This window comes from Cyprinus carpio, chromosome A8 (assembly GCF_018340385.1).
Source record: "Cyprinus carpio isolate SPL01 chromosome A8, ASM1834038v1, whole genome shotgun sequence".
NCBI classification, from domain to species: domain Eukaryota; kingdom Metazoa; phylum Chordata; class Actinopteri; order Cypriniformes; family Cyprinidae; genus Cyprinus; species Cyprinus carpio.
The window spans coordinates 19,546,697-19,562,030 of record NC_056579.1 but is presented as its reverse complement, the minus strand read 5'-3'; the positions used below and the strand labels follow the sequence as shown (position 1 = coordinate 19,562,030).

The 15,334-nt window shown below is 35.5% G+C and overlaps 1 protein-coding gene across 1 annotated transcript in view; it reads left to right on the top strand.

The window, feature by feature from the left end:
• Nucleotides 1-3,701: 3,701 nt before the first annotated feature.
• The window catches only part of LOC109094976 (vinexin-like), a 37,581-nt gene continuing 25,948 nt past the window's right edge, over nt 3,702-15,334 (top strand). The window contains exon 1 of the mRNA XM_042762653.1: nt 3,702-4,150. The gene's annotated coding sequence lies outside the window, so the exon portion shown is untranslated. The remainder of the gene's footprint in view (nt 4,151-15,334) is intronic.

Here is a 15,334-nt window from a genome sequence, read left to right as displayed (position 1 = left end):
CTACCACAAAGTTCAGAACTGATTTGTTTTTGCCACTTAATTGGAAACTTTCAATTGACGAAAGTCAGTGACAGAATGATAAAAGATGCAGGTAGAATCACACATCTTTATATGTGCACAGGGCCGGCCCAGGCTCTGTTGGTAGCCTCCCCCCCCTCTTCCCAATTAAAAAATTAAGAAAATGCAGATTTTTCGTAACTAAACTATAACATTACATAAATACTGATAAGTATTAACATTAATAAGTAGTAAATACATTGTGATAATAATTAAACAGATATGTTGAAGATATGGTGAATCTGTTAAAATAGTCTATTGAAGAGACTAGACATGAGGTACTCCCACAACTATGCCTACAGTGACAAGTACTTATTACAACAAAGGGAAATATGAGCTTTTTCAAAAGACATTTAGACACTTTTTGGTGAATTAAAAGCAAGCAGTAATGTAACTGATATTAAAACAACATTACAGAAGCTTACATTTATTTGAAAGAAAAAAATAAAAAATAAAATAAGCAGTTAATTCAAGCAAAAACATTCCACGGTGTCAGTGCTGCCAGTTAACATGTTCTAAAAAGTCTATTTCAAAATACTACATAAACATCACGGGCTAATACACAGCCAATTACTTGTGATTTTTATCTCTAATAGTGAGTTCTCATTTTTTAAAAGTAAGAGCACATCTAAAACTATTTTAATGCATATTAATCCAAAATACTACATCTTAAACAATCACGGGCGATAATACACAGCCAATTCCACTTGTATGATTTTTATCTCTATATTATTCATAAATGATATTTTTTTCTGCTCCTCTTCTTTGCGTCACTTCCTCCAATTTGTGCCCCTAGATAATTTTCTGATTTTACATAAATAATACCAAAATAACACTCATTTTTTAGAAATGATACTTTAAGAGCACATAAATGCCAAAACTATTTTATGCATAATTAATGCATGAGTCCAACATGACATGTTGTCAAATTTTATGATTTTTTGTTGATGTCAATTTTATTTTATTCTAATATTCATTTAATCAGTTTGACGATCGATCAAAGTAAAAGAGTTTTTGCCCAGAACAGAACCATTCCACTAATCCAAAATAAAATTAAAACTCATATCAATAAATGTAAATATGATAGTAGTAATCACAAATGATTTTTTTTATAGAGTAAATAGATTTACAAAAATAAAAAAAAATATTGATTTTTTTATTAACTCAAAAAAATGTCACATTATAGAGTAAATAGATTTACAAAAATAAAAAAATCAAAAATTAAAAAATTAAAAAACAACAAAAAATTAAAATAAAAACAAAAAAAAAAAAAAAAAAAAGAAAAAAAAAAATAAAAACAAAATAACACTGAATTAAAAATACTACAATACATAAATAACAACAAAATAGCAAAATAAGACTGTGGTGTTTTATGAACATAATTCATGAAAACTTTTGCCAGTTATGATGAAAGAAAAACAAAGTGTGGTGTTTTTCCCTACTCGAACAATTAATTATTTGAAGGGTTTACATAAAGGGCGAGACGGCGTGGCCGTTTTGAGCATTATGACACCATATATTGGATCATTTCTGTGCCCCTGAGAGTATGATATAAACTTTTCGCGCGTTGGCTGGCGCTGAGCCAGAGACGGACGCGCTCAGCGCTTTAACCACATAATGTTTATCATACATCTAATCACTAGTAAAACAATACATTGGTAATTTGTAAAATACACACTGAAAGTAAAATACTATCTATATATTCAAATGTAATTTGCCTATGTGTTTTATTCATATATCAGACACACATAGCAGACAATAAAGTTTATATTCTCACAGTTCAACAGCCACTTACTTTCATGTATTTCGGGAGAAACTGGGGAATTCAAGTGCTGTACCAGAGACAGTTTAGCTGTACTTTATCCGGCTGACAGGACTCTGACAGCGCTCATCTCGTTAGATCAAGATAGTTTATAAAGGTTTTTAAACGAAGAATCGGAATATCAAATAGTGACATGGTAAGCGTGTCAATGTTTGTGAATATTTTTTTAATAAAAAATGAAAAACGAAATTACGTGAACATCCTGACGCGTCGCCATGGAAACAAGGGGTAGTAGTAACTTATGCGTGAAAGGGTTGATTTTAAAAAATATATTTTCTAAGTAAACAACAATAGCCCAAGTTTAGTAAACATTTTTTTATTGAGACTATAAAAAATAATTCTGCATCTATTTTTAGGTGTGCCAGCTGCCACTGTGGGTGGCACCGGCCACACCTGGCACAATATATATATATATATATATATTGGCATTTTTGATTTAGTGGAATAGTAGACAGATTAGACAGACAATTAAGTGGGAGAGAGAATAATGGGATTGGAAAGGACCAGTGCTTGGATTTGATCCCTGGACACAGAGGCACAACTGTGTTACATGTCATGTAACACAACATTTTTGATATTTCTCATTGTTTTCCCGATAAAAATGAGGGGTTAACTAGAATCGGATGCATATGCTGTTGTTGTTTAATTGACAAGCATTTGTTTCACTGGATGGGTCTGAGGCTGCTTGAGTCTGATAGATTTGTGCTCTTGTGTTTTGTATGTTGCACATTTTATTTACAGTAGCTCATCTGTGTTCCAGAACATTCAAATGTTGAGGTCACAAACTCTGCATCCCTATAAAATCCATTTTTTATTGAGTGTTATATATCAGATATATAACAGTGTGGTCTGGGTCTTGTCAGGAGTAAATATTTACCATTGTGGTGAACCCAGCTTCCTCTTACGCAACACATTGAGTCACGCCAGTCATGCTGTGATTCAGCAGCGGTTAGCTCCCATTCACAGTATCCCTTGAGCCGCTGGTTACATTTTTTTCAGGACTGGAGCAACATGTTTACACTATAATGCTATGAAAAGATGAAAAACGGGCAACCCTCTTGCAGTAAAGACCCCTGGTTTAAAGAAACCTGTACATTTTATGTGCTTTCTTACTCTATGTTTGGTCAACCTGTATCTTTAGAACAGAAATGAACCTTGTCCAACAGAATAAAAAGAAAAAGACAGAAATAATAAAGAGATTGATGAGGCTTCTTTCAGTCCAGTAATCATCATACTGGCAGACACAAATATCTGCTCGCTGCAGGAGACCGACCATTAATAACAGAAGTGCATGCCTCCACTCCTAGTTCATCACTCACTCTCGATTTATTTCTCTTTTCTCAGTCTCACATACTTTCAGAACAGTTTAAGACTTCTGTGTTTTCCTCTCGTCTGGTCTCACCTTACACTTTCTCCTGTTTAAACTGTCAGCTGTGAATGTATTTTCTTCTCCCCTCCTGTTTTGCAATAGTCTGGTTGCTGTTTGGCAAAAATGCCTCATTGCACACACACACACACACACACACACACACACACACACACACACACACACACACACACACACACACACACACACACACACACACACAGATAAAAAGACACTTTCTTGACAGATCTCAGAATAGGACGTTTCTCAATTAAAGTCCTCTGTATATTTTTCAAGCCTAAAGTCAGGTTCTCACTGAGTCACTGCTGTCCTTCTCTGGTTGGTCATGTATGGCCAGACACGCATAAGCAGTGGCTTGTAGAAAAACAGTGGGGTGGGAACTCAGGGAGGACAGAGTGAAATGAGAAGAGGAACGTCAGGAGGTGGATGTGGTTAAGTCTTTGAATTTGCCAGTCTTTTAACCCCGTGCTGTGAAATATCACCTTATGGCCACAAAAGGCTGACTGCCTATTCAAATGCTCTTTAGTAAAGGCAGCCAAAAGTGAGCCGGGCCTCTGCACACAATCTGTACATCACCATAGCAACCCTTGTCAACCAGGAAGTCCTGTAGTGGTGGAGCAAGTAAGAGAGAGAGAGAGTGAGAGTGCATGTGTCTGTCAGTATGTGAGAGGGACTTAACAGAGGTGAAGCAGACGGGAGCAAAAACCACTGTAGAGAGAAAGAACTGACTGAAAGGAGACAGAGAGAGGGAAGAAAGTACAGAAAGAGCAGGTTGGACCTGAAAGGTTATTTTATACAAAGCAGACCAAGCAGCACGTTGGGAATTGTGTGTGTAGTCTTGGGAAATCTGTGCGAGGCTGCACTGTCACACACCACACAAACCGGTGAGTTGATTTTTTTTCCCCATCTGACAGACTTTTAGTGTGAGTTTACTACTGTTAAACAGTCAAATGATCACGTAAACCGATTCATTTATTCATGCAGTTATTCTGTTTGGCAGGGTTGTGTTAAAGCGGTAGCCCACAGTCCGTCTGAAGTTGCTTCTTAACTCTCTTTGAAGGATTAAGGGTCTTTGGTGGGATTTGGGAAGTTTTCAAAGCAGCGGGAAAGAGCAGAAATGCTGCAGAAAAGCCAAAATCTGGAGTCCCATATGGTGTTCTGCTTTCTTATTTCTATGTTTATGTTAAAAGTCATTTGGTTTTGAGTGGCTGGACTTCATTGAAACAGTTAGTTGTTGTTCTGCCTGTACTGAATTTGCCTGTTTAGAGTGGTGTGTTTTGTTTGACGTTTGATTTTTAAAGTCTGACCTCAAATTAATTTGGTTCATGTACAGAGGGTGTTACTTTATGATTTAAGATACACAGGGCAAAAACAAATATTTAAACTCTGTTTGAGGTCATGATTTAATGTTTTTATTGTACTTTTCAGATAAACAAAATAAAAAAGTGGTTTATGTAATTAAAATTATGATTTAAATAAGTCATCAATAATTTTTGAGGCATTTTAAGTGATGTTGACTAGGGATGCATCAATAAGAAGGGGAGCTAAAAGGGGCGCTTATAAAATATATACTATACTATTTTGTTGAATGAATGAAAAATAAAGTATTAAAAGGAATTACATTCTTATAATGTACAGTTTTAAAATTGCATTATCATTCTGAGATCTGCTAAAAATTGCATTTAAAAGTGTTTTTAAATTATTAGTATTTTAAAAATCAACCTTAAAGTGGCATGAAATGGAAATTCACTGTATTTTCTAAATTCATCTTATTATGAAATATTAATCCATGCATGTTTCATTACTTTTTAAAACATTTATAATTTCAAATCAAAATGTAATAACCGGATTTTCCAGTGTAACAACAGACTTTTCTTCTTTAATCATTTAGTCTGCATAAACCGCCCTTTTTCTTACAATCGACTGCGAAGTCGCATTAAGATCTCCATTTAATCAACAGCCGATGCGTAGAAAGTGAGTCCACACCCTACTTCTTTTTTTTTTTGTATTTTTCAATAATCTGCTGCACCACGTCACAATATGGAAGTAAAGATCTGTCACTACTTATTTTAAATTTACATTTAAGTAAGCATTAGATGATGTTAAAGGGGTCATATGACGTTGCTAAAAAGAACATTATTTGGTGTATTTGCTGTAACGCAATGCGATTTAAGGTTTAAAAAACACATTATTTTCCACATACCGTACATTTCTCCTCTATGCCCCGCCTTCTGAAACACATTGATTTTTACAAATCTTATCAGTCTGAAAAGCGAGGTGTGCTCTGATTGGCCAAATACCTCAAGCGTGTGACAGAAATGTTACGCCCCTTAACATACTGTGATGCCGTGTCCTGGTACGATGAGACAAAAACAATAAAACCCATTACAAACGAGGCATTTTTTGCATCCAGTGGGGACATAATTACGGATTATAATGACTAATACTGTCTTTTACATAAACATAAAACCATGTCTGCATTTATAATTGGAGAAACAACAAACAACAAGCGCTACTCTACACTGCTCAAACTCGTGTTTGAATCATCAGTGGCAAATTCTTTAAATATGAAAACATACTTACAGGTCGTGAGTCAGAACAGCCGACATTGTAGGTTCAGGAAACAATATCCAATACTGGTCGATAACGATAAATTAGAAAAAAATCTTACATAACTGAAATGTTATGGCACCAATATGCTTTGTGTTCCATAGATATATGCAATATGATATGATATCAAGATATCAAGCTAGTATTAAGATTGAAATTAGTATGTATGATGTGATAAGAGGTCAAACTGCTCACATATTCCCATAGCTAATGCTAGTTAAGTTTAGGGTTAGATGTTTTCCCAGAGTGCTCCTCTAGTCAATGACTGACAGCTTAATCTCATTGAATATGACTTGCATTTTTACACGTCTGTCTGGGTGTTTCCCACCGTTGTAAGGCAAATGAGAACAGACTTCTTTATATGGTCCAATAGTGTGTGTTCCAGTGACAAAAGCATGGAGCAGGTCAGCGTGTGACAGACCAAAGGCTCTCCTGTCAGATCCATCAGAAAGACCTTAGCAGCACACACTGATCTCTCTGAGAATATTCTCACATGGTATGTGTGTGCATGAGTGTTTTAGTGCCCATTACATAAGCATGACATATTATGGGGGCCCTCATGGTATGGGGCATTTCCCAGCCTCTGATCTACAGTGCATATACATAAGGGTACAAAAAAGGTCAATTTCTTTACACAGAGACGTCTTGCTGATTAAATCCTCTTCAACAGGTTCATACAGGTGTTTCACTGCCTCCACACTTTGTAGAGTGTTGCTTATTTTGGATGGTCTATGTAGAGGAGCCTATTTTGGCTCATGGATATCAAATTGTTTGTGGGATCCATCCTCCTGAGCGATGGACGACCATACATGGTGATCAGATGGAGCTGCTGCTGATTAATGTGTGTATCATGTAATGACAGGAGATTGTAAACAGACGCACAGCAAAGCCTTGTATGGCGTCCGCTCACATTCATCAAAAATTCGAGCGCAACAGACCTGTAAAAGAGAGAGGGAGAGATGAGAGAAGTTAGCAGTGAAACAGATGAGAGGGATTTTGAAGGACTTATTGCACTTTGCTTTGTTCTGCTGTTTTTGTTATTTTTAATTTAAAAGTACATTCTCTTATTCTACTTTAACATGCAGAGACAACTTTAAGAAAGCCATTAGGAGGTTTATTCCCCTTTAAAGTGTAATTTAAGAAATCACAATATTGCCTCAGCGTTTGATGCACAGGGTGGCCTGGCCTGGGTTGTCTCAGTTTGGTTCAGCGGGGACTGTTTGTTTGGACGTATCTAAACATTTCTGCATCCGACCAGCCTGGCACACCAACAGCTCGGCCAATGAAGTGAGTTTGGGGTGGGGCTACCTATTTGTTCAACCATTGGCAGAAGGGGGGAGGGGGGTGTTCAGGAAACCAGTTTGAAAATAAAGATTAATTTTGCAAATATTTTTCGTGCAGATATGACACTTCCCACTTTAATTATTTGTCATTATCATTTTCTCTCTGTGTTTCTAAATCACAAAAGTAAAACCTATTTGAAACAATCATTATTGTTCAGTAAAACCTATTTGAAACAATCATTATTTTTGCAATTATGCTTCACACAGAAACTATAGGCTACATTTCCGTTTAAATGTTTGTCTTCGTTTTCTCTGTTTTTGACTATGTTCTTTGTCTTTGTTTATATACTTCAATTTTGATGTGAATGCTTGTGAATGCATGCAGATGAATGCATAGCCTTTCCAACAATAATTTGATAGCGTGCATGAACACAGGCACTCGACAAATGCTCTAGAAAGATACATTTCTGTCCAGTGTCTGTGCTATTTCTCTCCAGAAGTTATAACTGATGAAATATCTTTGTGCTTGTTTAAAGCTCCCCACACAAGCACTTGTCAGTGTGGCCATCTGTTGTTATTGCGTCTCCAGTAGTTTGTTGTAGTAGTTGTTCTATCTCATCTGTTTCTTTTTTTAAGTGTGAAACAACAAGCCGGGCCGGTGTTGCCACCTTGTAGACAAACTAATTAGGGCAAAAAAAGTTCAAGGCACACTTGCAAGCTGAGCGTACATGCATGGTTAGAAAAATTAAGTCGACAATTGTGACCAAAGTCTTGGTTGCTATGTTTTCACTTTGACCTGATCAGTGGTTGATGTCACACAGTGTGTGATTGTTTTTACTCAAGATCTCACTGGGATCATATCATCTAGTTAGACAAGAAAAATGTTAAAGGACTGTAAAAATCATACAGTGTGGCCCTCGAGTAAGTGATATGATCTAGACATGATTTCAAATCTTTTGGCACAGTCCTACCTTATACTGTGCTTTGTCTATCTACTTGCTTTTATCTCTTTTTCTTTTTATCTCTTTAATGCTTTAACAGCACAGAAACAGAAAAGCTCTCTCTCTCTTCACCTTTATTTGAAAAACAAAGTGTCAAAAGATTTATGTGACTTATTCAGATGTTATCAGACAATGGAGAGGATTTCTGATCAACTATGTATGAGGATTAATACAAAACATTCTAATTTGCCTTTATGACAAACAGTATGAAATATATAATTCATATGTAATTCAATTCAATAAAATACATTGTTCATTCACCAAAACAACTTAGTATAATCTGCATATTTTTGAGGTGAAAATATGACCAACAAAATATCATCTGCAAATGACTTTTAACCTTCTGTACTGATGTTTTCTTATATAATGCAAAGACATTGATTGCTATTTAAGTTTGTCTTAAGTGTCTGAATATTTTTTGGGGCCACTGAATATGTATATACTGATTATATAATGATGTGAATCTAGTGTAAAAATATACACTGAATAAAGAGGCACAGTTACTTATCTTGAAAGTATACTATATACCCTATCTGCTGATATATTTATATAAACTACATGATGGAATGGTCATCTTCTCCAGAGCAACAAGCAAACTGCTCACACTCAGGACATTTTCCAAATGCCTTCGTGAAAATGAATGGAGATGCAGGACAGAGTTCATCTGATCACTCACTGGGGAATAGTGTGCAAATGCTCTTATTGGACAGTTGGTATTCACCAATATGGTAAAAAATGTGTTGAGTCTGAGACACACTTCTTAGCAAAGGCCTGCACATGGTTTCAGTGACTCACGGATATTCATTAAGTCTGTTAATGATTGAACAGACACTTTTAAAGACTCCAAAGAAGTTATACATGTCTGCAAATTCAATGTGACCCCTCACTTTGGTGTCTTTGATATCAGGAATCCTATCTGGATCTTTTGAGTGTCACATAGTCACAGCATTTTAATTTTTGAGGTGAAAATATGACCAAAGAGAGAGTATGATATCAGGAATCCTATCTGGATCTTTTGAGTGTCACATAGTCACAGCAGGTTCACGAATCAAATCTATGTTTAGTAATTTTCATGTGTTTTCCCCCAACTTGTATGTCATTTGATTCATTGAAGGGTTTCTCACACTGAAGAATGAACTTGCTATTGTTATAGAGGTCAACCGGCCAAATTTGACAAGTTCTTGTCTCTGCATTTTGACAAAGGAACAATGAAATCTTGTCAGTACAGTTCTATCTTCAGCTCAACTATTGTGGCTATTGATAAAAGCTCAGTGCGTAGTTAAACCCATCCTGAAAAGCAGAACCATTTAGCCTCAAACTGACCTGTGCCTCTTTTGACCTTTGATCCTTGGACAATGATGTCATGATCCGAACCGCTGTCAACAAGACAAATGAATCACCATTCCATTCCTTCACTGATAATAATGCAGTGGCTTGCATGTTCAACATGCTTTACTGAAAATAATACAATTCTTAATCAGTATTTTCCCAGTAAAATATATCTAAACATCCTTAAAAGATTTTAAGATGGCTTAACAAGCTAAATTATGTAATATTTTTTGGACATTTAAATATACTACTAATATAAAAATTACACTTTTAGACATTAATATTATTCTTTTTTAAATATACTTTTAATATATGAAGTACAGTACTACAATATTGTGCAATTAAGTACTTTTTTTAAAAAGCAGATATACAGTACATATTTAGATATTTTAACCAGAAAACAAAATAAAAACACGTTAAGATAAGCTACTACTCAATATTGTAGAAACTTAATTTTCTGTAAAGTTGCTTTGCAATGATTTGTATCGTAAAAAGCGCTATACAAAGAAACTTAAATTGAATTGAATTGAATTAAATTAAGACTTTTTTTAAAATCAGGATCAGACTCTTTGCTGACCTCTCAGATTTGAAATATTCTCTGGTTTGTAGATGTGCTGAAACAAGTAAACATGCAGGCCTTGGTCACTATAAACTAATTACACACTGTCTTTATCTTATCACATGCAATCATGTGTACATGTTCATGTGAGCGCTAAAACAAACTATCACCTCACAACTGTCATGAGCACCGTTGCACTAGCAGTCATTATCTTTGAGGAATGATGTGTCTCCTGCAGTATATCCAGTTCACACTGACCAAAAACTCATGATGTCTTGATAACAAATAAATTGGCATATTTAAACACTTACAGTTAAAATACACCAACTTGTGGCCAAAGAGCATCTCTAATAACTTATCATACCCAGCATAAAACACGTGACTCAGTATTATGTAAGAGCTGTTCACATTTGTTTGAATTGTAGTGCACTCCTTCCCTACTGAAGTCACTGGATCTGCTGAGTGGACGGGTGGAGCTCATTCACTAATGTTCCACAGGTCAATCACTCAGAGACGACGTAACTGCTGATGTTGCCCTAAAAGAATTAGTTCAACCAGAAATGTCATCATTTACTCATCCTCATGTTGTTCCAAACCTACAGTATTGGTTTCTTCCATTAACACAAAAGGAGAATGTACTTCAACATGCAGTAACAATTAATGGGGTCTGAAGTTTTTAAGTTTCCAAGCGCCATGAAAGCATCATAAATGTGGTCCATATAACTCATGCACTGTATTCCAAGTCAAACTATTGTTTTATGTGTTATGCATTGATAATCTTGTCCTCAGTGAGCTGTTAACTTTGAAAAGATCCAACTCAAAAGAATGACTTGAACTTGTGATAGAATCATATTCCACCAGTAAACCTTATATATAGTGCACGAGCCATATTAACTACTTTTATGGATCTGTTATGGTCATTTTGGAGCTTGACAGCCCCCATTCTCATTCACTTTTATTATATATATATAAAAAAAAGATCAGGATGTTCATCAAAAAGTCACTTTTTGTGTTTCACGGAAGAAAGAAAATCATACGTTTGGAATGGCATGCGGGGGAGTAAATGATGACATAACATTTGTTTCTGTGTGAACTATCTCTATGAAGTTTATTTTGGAAAATATGATTTCACTTCTCTACATTTTTACTAAAAGTCTTGGATTATGAGCATGTGGATAGTTTTCAGTGCTATTTAAAAAAAGAAAGGCCATAACATAAAGAAATATTGTGATTCAGTTGTTAAATTGAATCACAATATTTGTTAATAAGTTGTTATCTCTAAAATAAAACCAGCTGAAAGCAGATGGAAACATCAGTGGATGTGACACAGGAAACGTTTCAGCGATGATGTCATTGGGAGTATGCACTGGAAAAAAATTGTAAGTTAACTGGTTTTATTTAAGTCAGAAATATTACTTAATATCACTGAATCAACCTAAATACATTAATTTATGCCAACAAAACAAAATTTTATGGGTTCAATCAAGAAGAAATAACTCTTTAAGGTAACAATTGCAAGTTAGCAGAAGTCACAGGAGGATGTGAATGGATGCTGTTGTGTCAGAACTTGTCTTGGGTCAGTATGAACCCAAATTAGTTGTTATTACACAACATAGATTAATCAATATAACATTTCAGGGCTATTGCAGGTTGTGGGTTTAAATAGACCCAGTTTTCGATGAAACCCACTAATATGGGTTTATTAAAATCTGACTAAAGCAACACAAGCTTGGGTCTCACTAGATTTATCATCAACATGTGCAAGTGATTTTACCACAGTAATTAACTTACTGACCCCTGCAGTCTACCAGACATTCATTAAGCAGAGTTTGTGTCCTAGTCAAACGGGTTACTCCTTACGGATGGTATGCGTGTTCACTGCTTGGAGCGAAAAAGTCGTAATGCTTAATAACGTTGGTGCCGGAACTCTTAGTGGCTTATAAAAAGCAGAACCCCGATTAAATGTTAATGATTTTTCATTTACATCTTACAGATTTCCTGCATGCCTGTTCTTATAAAATGAGGTGAAACACAGATAAGAACTAGATTAAGAGCAGAGTAACTGTTTTGACATTTTAGATTGTGCTTTTCCTATGAAGCTTGCCAACGTTTAGCCTGAGAGCAAAGCTTTGGTCTACTTATGTGTACAGTAGTTGCAGCCTAAAAGACGTATTTAATTCCCCTTATGTTCTTCCAGATTTGTTCTTTCTTCTGCAGAACACAAAAGAAGATATTTTGAATATTGCAGCTGTTTAAACAATGGGGTCCAAAACATTCCTGAACCCACTGAATTTTATTTGCTGAAAAAAAAAAATCATATCTTTTGTGTTCCATAAAAGAAAGTTAGTCATGGTTTGGAATGTTAAGGGCGAGTAAATCATGACAGAATTGTCTTTTTTGGGTGAACTACACCTTTAAATAGACATTCACAGACTGTTCAAAGTGTCTTGCACAGTACAGGCTTTCTAAAATCAGAAGCTCCATTCTGATTGGCTGAAGTATAGTTTTCCTGGAAGTCAGAATGGAATGGTGTTTTTGTACTGTAGTACTAAGATCCACTTTACTGTGTATTGCAATATGATGGCCCTTTCCTGACTAAGTGGACGATTATGGCTGTTTATCTCTCTTAAATGGATAAACTTTTTTTTTTAGACTTTGAATGCCTAAACTTTGAGTAGATCTTCCACAGTAAATACTCTGCAGGTGACAAACACATGTAGAGCTTCAAAGGCGTTCTCAGATATTGCAGGACAGGCCAGCCATCCCGTCTTGTGCATGCCAGTGACCTGTCGGATGTCATTGCCAAGTTTACAGAGTCCTCCGCAGGGACATTCCTCATCCCACTCATCCACATCATCCCATTACCTCCCCCTTTATCAGTTCATACTGGCTCTTCAAGCGAATACATTTCAAAATTGTGTGTTGTATACAAATATGCATTGATAGAACTGTTTCTTGAGCAGCAAATCAGCATATTAGACTGATTTCTGAAGGATCATGTGACACTGAAGACCCTGATATAGTAGGTGTTGACCTATACAGCTTCTGATGCAATTTTAGGATGTATACACCGTCCAACACAGTACTGTGTGTCCCAGATGAAAACAAAGTACAAATCAGGTCTGCTAGCCTGCTGTCAGAAGAATGCAACATTTATGCTTTGCAGATGCTTTTGAGTTTTGTAATGTGCAAAATTGCTTGGAGCGCTCAAAACAAACAGCAGTAATGATGAACGTGTTCTGAGGAGGAATCCAAGCATATTTCACCAACGGATCTCTGAGGGAGACGCGACCGTATTAGGCTGTGTTTCAGGAGTCCTCTCCCTATCCCTGAGAGAATGTTGTGGGGTGCAGTACGCTCTCTCTCTCTTTCACACTGCTCATTTAGATAATAATGGTCTAAGGAGCCAGCAACTTTGCCGTTCAGTCTACAATCTGTTCTCTCGCACGTTAAGGCATAATTGTTTTGATTTAGAGATTTGTTGTTTCAGAATACCATCTTTTAAGACAGTAAGTCAGTGGGTTGACTGAACAACTAGTGGATTAATTAGTCTTTAGGAAGCCCTGTATAATTAGAAGTTTTTGTGTTGACCTGAACCTAATCAGATGTTTTTCTTAGGGGGAATGTAGATTAGACACGTTCTTGTGTCCAAAAACAACTAGACCAGTGGTTCTCAACCAGGGAAACCTTGCCCGATTAAAATTGACAAACAAATACATTACATAATACATTAAATATTTATTTATAATAACATTTAATTTAAATGTAAATATTTAAAATAAACATTATAAACGTACATTAATGTAATGCAAAAATAAACCTTTGAATAGGAGCGTATATGGCTGCAGCAAAAGAGTTTTAGAGTGCAAACTGTCCGAATGTTAAAGAAAAAAAAATCCTTTAAATTAATAATAATAATGAAAATGGCCACCCTGACCCATCCCTAGTTTTGAATGGTGCAGGATAAAGTGCACTGACAGGTTTGTACACATGTATAATTACACACACACACCACTCTCTTTGTTTCCTACATACATGTCGAGACACAGTGCAGTAAATCAACTCTCCTTCACTCTCACTTGTACCATTTCCAAACTGGCTATTGAGTATTATGGGTCTTTCTTTAATTTTGACTTAATAACTCTTGATATATGACTTCACAAAGCATGCCAGTCTACAACAAAAGCTTTTCATATTTATACATGCAAAAATAGGCTAAAGGTTGGGCGTCTTTTTCTTTATTGTAAAGTGTATGAATGAATGGCCTTAGTGTTCAATTTTAATTCAAAGAACTGAAATTTTTACCCTTTTACAAACTGAATTAAATTGACTGCTGAAGAGAATGAACATGAATGATTTGTTTGTAACATTTTGATGTCAAATGCATAGTAAATGATTATAAACATTCATAGATGATGAATAGTCTCAACCTTAGATTGGCTACTGCAGAAAAATGAACAAATGATTAATAAATGATTTGTAAAGATGTGTAAATAGCAGAAGTCTACACAACAAATGCAGACCAAATATATGATCTTTACAGAGAGTGACTATAATATTTTAACACTAAACGTTTGTGAAGTGCTTTAAATCACTGATTAAGTTATTTTTTTCCAAAACATTTGTAAATGTAAAAAAAGAGCATTAGGTAATATGTGAACTAAATGTTATGACATTAGCATTCAAAAGTACATGAACAAGTAAGCTTTTAATAATTGTATAATTTCTGTAAATAAAATAATCTGTAGATTGCATGATATTTTTCATAGTGAAATGCAATATTTTTTTGCGAGAATATGCAAAATGCAAGTCAGTGCAGGGTTTTGGGGGAACGCAAATGTTTTGTGAGCAAACCCAAAGTTTCTTGGAGCACCACAATATTTTGAAAGCAAATGCAAAAGCAGTGCAATATAACTTTTTTCTCCCATCTCATATTTTTTCAGTCACCATGTCCCTTTAGGGGCTCTGTAGGTTTAAACTGAATAAAGAGAGTGAATAAATGAACTATTCCTTTAATGTTAAGTCATATTTCACTTCTGTCAGTGAGTTCACCCCCACTAATTGATACAGTTCATGCAAATCCATGTATGTTAATAAGCAGCGCCACTCATGCAAACACCACCCCCCCACCCCTGTGGGACCCTCACATACTGAGAGATCATTGTGAAGCACACATACATAAACACATGCTCAATTGTTGTTTTCTGTTATGTAATGGAGCTCATTCAAGACTGGTGAGTCATCTGGGCCAAGAGAATGAGAGAAGAGAATAGCCCAACATATAAT